The sequence below is a fragment of the Melozone crissalis genome, unplaced genomic scaffold (assembly GCF_028551555.1).
Source record: "Melozone crissalis strain CALT ecotype California unplaced genomic scaffold, PUWL_Pcris_2 ptg000016l_1, whole genome shotgun sequence".
NCBI lineage: Eukaryota > Metazoa > Chordata > Aves > Passeriformes > Passerellidae > Melozone > Melozone crissalis.
The window spans coordinates 33925000-33931145 of NW_026535794.1; positions in this window are offsets into that span (position 1 = coordinate 33925000).

Consider the following 6146-nt stretch of genomic DNA (forward strand, 5'->3'; position numbering starts at 1 on the left):
CATCTTCAGCAGAGGTGTAAAGAAGTGTAAGCCCTGAGACTTTGCTGTCAATGTACCAATGGGAGAGGCTGTTCTGGGTGTGACCAGGATGTTAGGATGTCTTTGGATGTTAGGAAAAGGAGTCCATTCCCCAGTACCCACCCTAACCACTGTCAGTAATGCCAGATCCTGCAAACCTTCTTGTTTCCAAGCCTGCTTCTCCTAACTGCATCTCTGCTGTTCTGGATCTTCTAACTCCATTGGTAGCCACGTGGCTGCAGCTTGTCTTAAAACATTCACAATTAACTTGACCCCTCCCATCCATGCTCATCTCAGACAAAAACCATCAATCCAAACACCTTCCAGAATTACTAATTCCCCCCAGCCTCTTTATTGCCACACCTGCTTCCCACTGCTGGTACTCCAACTTCCTTCTGCTTAAAGGGAAGAAAAAGTTACCTTATCAAGCCATTGCACAGACACTGTCTAGAAGTCAACTGCAGCAGTCTCGCTCACCTCACCAGGTGAGACCCACCTGCCCCTCAGGTTTGGGGTCCCATCAGCAGAAGAAGCAAGTTTCCAAGCATTCAGAAGTGTGTGAGAACTGTGGGGTAATTTACCAAAGAAAAGATATGCTCATTTGGAAATATATGTGTGCAACCTGCTTAAAGCAGGGCGCCATCTAAAGTTTATGAAGAATGGCTAATTTTTAAAGTTTTATTTTTTCCAGATGTGGGATAAATGACACATGACAGTTCATTACTGATTTCTTATTGTCAAAAGAAAAACCAGAAGGGTTTGTACCAACTGAGAGTATTTGGACTGAAAATATCACAAGCCTCTCCTTATTCTTTTTATGAATGTATCAGGACAACAGTGGGCAGTACGCAGTAATCCACTGCCTTTCATATGACATGCACGTTTTCTGTGCTAACCAAATGGCAGCTCACAGCCAACCTCTGGAAACTTAAGGAAAAAGCTACCATTTTATAGCCAGTCTGACCCAGACATCTCCCACTGGAGGTACAGAATTGCCATTGGCTGCTGCTCAGGACCCTGGAGGCACAGGTGTTTTCAGAGGACAAATTAAATCCTGGGCAACTGAGCTGTCTGAAGGAGATGTTTGAATCTGCCTTGACTACAAACATCTCAGTATGCTGTATAAGCAGGGAAAATAGGGCAGCCAGCTGCTTGGCTTTTGTGCCTTGCATCCCATTAGAAAGATACAAATAGAAAGGGAAGATGGAAAAGATGGGGAAAACCCACTTATCTGGAGCCCCCTTCAAGAACAAGATTGTTCTGGTCTCACATTCTGCAAGAAACCAGCACAGACTAAATAAACTGCAGATTGAAAACCAATATATAAGGCTCTTCCAGTCAACCACTGCTTTACACTATTATAGCCTTCTCTGAAATAGTCATAAATATCAATGCAAATTTTAGGGCTGTATCTTTTGTTACTTTAGAATTTGCCCTGGATGTTGATTTTAGTTGGTCAGTCTGGTGTATTCATGCAAAATAAACAGCGTCTCTATGCAATTTTATTTAACCTGACTTTGAGAAACAAAACCAAGCAGAATAAAAATTGCCTAGAAAGAAAGGGAGGATAAAATAACAACCTTGTAAGAAGAAAATTTAGGGGAGAAAAAGGAAAAAAAAAGTATTACTTTGCTTCTATCTATGTAAAGGAGGAGTCCCTTCAAAAATATTCATCTTTCTTTCCTCCTTGTTTATTTTTTTCCTGCAGAGTATCATGCAAGTCCAGCAGGCTGACTAGACAGTGTTATGCAAAAACAAGTGTGTGGCAACGAACCACAGCTCTTTTCTGATGGTTTTCAGTTTTTAATAAGGCTCTTGGCTGCAGCTCAAGTTGAAAAGATGGCAAAGGAATTTCATTAATAATCCTTTTCTTGTCACTTGATAATTTTCTTCTTCTTCACACTAAAACCATCAAGGCCTTCCATTTGACCTTGTCTGCAGATCAGATATAGTATGGAAAACTGGAATTATTGGGAAAAAAAGAAAAAAAAATCCCCAAAACAAAATAAGCAGTCCTTTTTCATATTACATGCAAATCCAAATAATCCTCTCCCTCCCACACTCTGACCCAATTTTGCCTGGGCAGACTTTGTGCTTGTAAGCTGGGCACTTTTGAGACAGCAATTTAGCAGATACCACTGAATGTGAGAGCACAGCACCTGCAAAACCAAGTCTAAAGCTACTGCACTCATTGCATGAAAATGTCCAGGGTCCTGGCAACTTGCCTGTTCTAACCAAAAGTCCTCCCTTAGCCATGGTCACCTAAATGGACAAGCTAAAGCCAAGAGTTTCATTCCTTCAGCAGTTTTAGATAGAACATTTGCCCAAGCCACATGAGGGGAACATCCTATTTGCAGGTGGGAGTATTTAAATATGTTCATCTGCTTATTGCCCTACATACTTGGAAATGGACATAAATCAGTAGCAAGACATTGGAAAATGTGTTGATTTCATGCTTTTTTTGCAAATAAGCTACAAAGAAATCCCTCCTTCCCAAACACAACACTACAGTTGAGGGACAATTGTTGTTTTCCACCTCAGAACACAAACCAGTAAGGGGAAACATTCACAGAGCTCCTTCTTTTGTCCATCTCACTCTTTTTTCAATCCTTACACATTCCACAAGATGAAAACACTGAGCATCTTTATCAAGCATTTTTCAGAACTGCAATCATTGACACCACTGTTCTCATTTTTATTTATGCTTTCTAAGAGTAATGCCTAAGAATCCCTCTGCAGCCTACAGCTGCATGATTTCTTCCTCTTCAGCCATGACAAGGAAAATATGGGAAAGTCTTAGAAATAATGTTTTAATTTGTCTTCATAATATCCCACATTTCCTTCTTCTTTAACTCAAATTATTTAGTTTGAAGCAGTGTATTTTGCAAATTTAAGAATCTTTCTTTTTACCTGGAATTTTTTCATTACGTGATCAAGCAGTCAGGATCCAACATTCTCTGAATGCAGAAATGTATTCAACTTGAATGAAATAATTGAGGGATTATACACATGGGGTAACAAAACCAGCATTGTAATCACTCTGTGACTTAGGCTAGGTCTATGTTAGCAAGCAGCAGGATTCCAACAGGAAAAGCTCTGCAGTGCAAACCAGCTTATGTGAAGGATGTAACCTTCTCCCTCTGTGTCCTCTGGAAGATTTGTTTCAGGCTTGCTCCATCAGGGGTTGGAATGCAGCTTTTTTTAATGTTTCAGGTGGAACATTTCTTACTGTGTATTTTGGGGCTGTTCTACAAAATGAACCAAAGAGCAGGAAGGGAGGGCAACCAGAGATTAGCTTCAAAAAATACATACTTCACCTAAAACAAAATATCAGTGTAGATGAATGCACACTTAAGTTTACCCTTATGAATAAATGGATGGTCATATCTGTGGCAGATTTAATCTGAAATAAATCAAACTGATGGAAAGATAGTGGAATAAAATCTTTTTTCTGTAGAAATTTTAAGAAAGAGCAGTTGTGGAATAAAGTTCCCTTGTCTATTTGTTGTTGAAACAAGGAAAAAATACTTTACATAGATTGAAGAACAATTAGTTTATCAAAGCATTGAGAGTCAAGTTCTTGGTATAGGGGAGGAAGTCCCCTGAGACCAGCAGGTCAGCAATGCCAGCAGCAGGCCCCAGCACCCATTCCAGCACTACAGCTGCACCCTGAGAAACACCTGGGCATCATGTCGGGGCACAATGCCACTGGCAGAAGAAAACTGGACCAAAATACCATGAGGACTTCACAGAAAATGCACAGGAATTTCTTTGATGGAAATTTTCATCCGTCAACAGAACTAAATTGGCAACACCAGTTTTCTAAAACTCCCCCTTGCCCTGATTTCTATCCCTTTCCTCAGGAAATCAATCTCCTTTTTCCAGTCCTTTAATCTTTTTCTCCTTCCTATTTCCTGTTTGTTTTTTTTCCCTAGGATGTTATACTTCTTATTTATTTATTTATAATCTTGAAGTTTGGTCCTTCTGAATCTTTCACCAGACAGTTTTATATAGATCAAAGCTGAGAGCCTGTTTTGCTGGCAAAAGCAAGGAGGAAGAGCAGTTGCAGTAGGCAGCCCTCATAATCCATAAATAAATGGAGAGAAAAACGTAAAATAAGAAACATCATGAAGGTGACTTAGAGTAGGAAAATGTTGTCCATGCTAACAAAAACTGGGTACATTGACCAAACTAGGTTATGGAAAGAGAAGCCCTTCCCGTGAGGAAATCCATCAAGAAGGGCTTGAATAGACCTTCCACTACAGAACCAGAAAATGTGAATATTATGATGATTGGCATCTGGTCCTAGTGATGTAAGCTTTCCCATAAAAATGGGAAGGAAGAAAAATTTTGTAGGGGCATCATTCACATCTTCATTCTACTGCATCATTCACATCTTCATTCACAGTCATCTGAGTAAGGTCTTTCATTTTCCATTCTTTCCTGGGATATATCTGCACATCATAGCCTTATGAAAGGTGATTATTCAGTACAGCACTGAAGTGGGGCAGAACAAAAAAAAGTCTGGAAAATGAATGAAGAATTGAAATCCTACAAATAAACAGTTTGGAAGTTTGAACAGGCCTTCTCCAAAACAAAAAACTGTTCCCTGTCATAATTGTTCTTTATTCCATTAAGAAACTTGCCTGTATAGTCCCTTTTTGCTAAATTTAACTATAGCTAATTATGACTTTTTTTTGGTGGCAAAATTGTGTGGCTGACAGGTAGCACTATTTCACATTTATGCACAGATAACCAAGGTTTATAAATCTCACTGATATTAGTTTTTGAATGCTGGAATATAAGAAAAAAAATTGATTTCTGAAAATGAGTTTATACTGGCAATTGCAGAGAGAGAGCTATTTAATTGTGCTAGTCTCATTCTTTCATTTCAGCCTTTTCCCATTCTGGCCATCCTTTGTGACTCCCTTCTTGGACGGGGTGGTTGCTCAGAGCAACATCTGACAGCAATGGCAAAAAAGGTGATGTTCAGCCTTTAGGTGTTTTCACCATCCTACTACAAAATTTGCCACTACAGGACAAGTGACAATTGGAGCCCGGTGTACACCCACATGGGGTGGAAAAGAGTGATGCAGACACTTCATGCAACATCCCTGCAATTCTCTGTTCCAGTAGTCGATCATCTTGATCTCTACCTGTCTCTGCAGTGTTTTGTTTAAGAACACTTTTTGGATAAAAGTTCTGGAGTACTCAGGACAAGTTGGGCAACTGCAACCTTCTCTGCTTTTATCACACAATAATTATTTTCTTTGAGAATTTTTATCCCAGAACTTGCTTCATATTTTGATGTATTATGGGAAAAATTTGTCCACACTTTACAGAAAAAAAAAAAAAAGCTAAGAAAAGAAAAGAAAATATTATAGCCTTTTCAGTATTTAGAAATTACTGAATTTCTAAATAAATTCTTCTAAATAAATTTCTAAGTAAATACGTATAATGGTATTAAAACTAGTTCTCTTTTTCAAAATAGAAGTTGCTCAGATCCTATGAGGATTCTTATCAGCACTGAGATAAGTAATCATTCCAGCTCTTCAGAAGTAGAAACCCTTACCCCTTCTTATTGCAACAGAAACTTAACTCTTTTCCTTCCACTCTCATCAGTGGGTATTTTGCAAGGTGCTTTCATTTATTACTCTTAAACAAATTTCAGCACAAAATAAAAGCTGCAACAGCAAGAGGCAAGCACTGTCACAGATAAATTATTTCCCCCCAGCTTGCCAAGCTGTTTTTCAGAAGACAGATTCCAAAACCCAGGAATCCGAGGTTTCGGAGTTGTGGCATAAATGCTATTACGACGAAAATCTCCAAGTGATGGCACACAACATTAATCACGTATTTAAAATTCCTCTTGGAATTTTAACACCTAGCCATTGAGGAAATAAATTTACTAGAACATTGATTTCCTGAGCAACCAAGTAAAGCCAAAAATAAACCTTGAGGTGATATTTTATTCAGGTTTTAAAAACTAGGCAATTTGATTTGCCAGTCACAGAGCAACAGAATCACTTAAGTTGGAAAATACCACCAAGATAATTCAATTCAACCTTTGAGCTATCACTACCTTGTCAACTAAACCATAGCATTAACCCCTGTGTCCAGCCATTTCT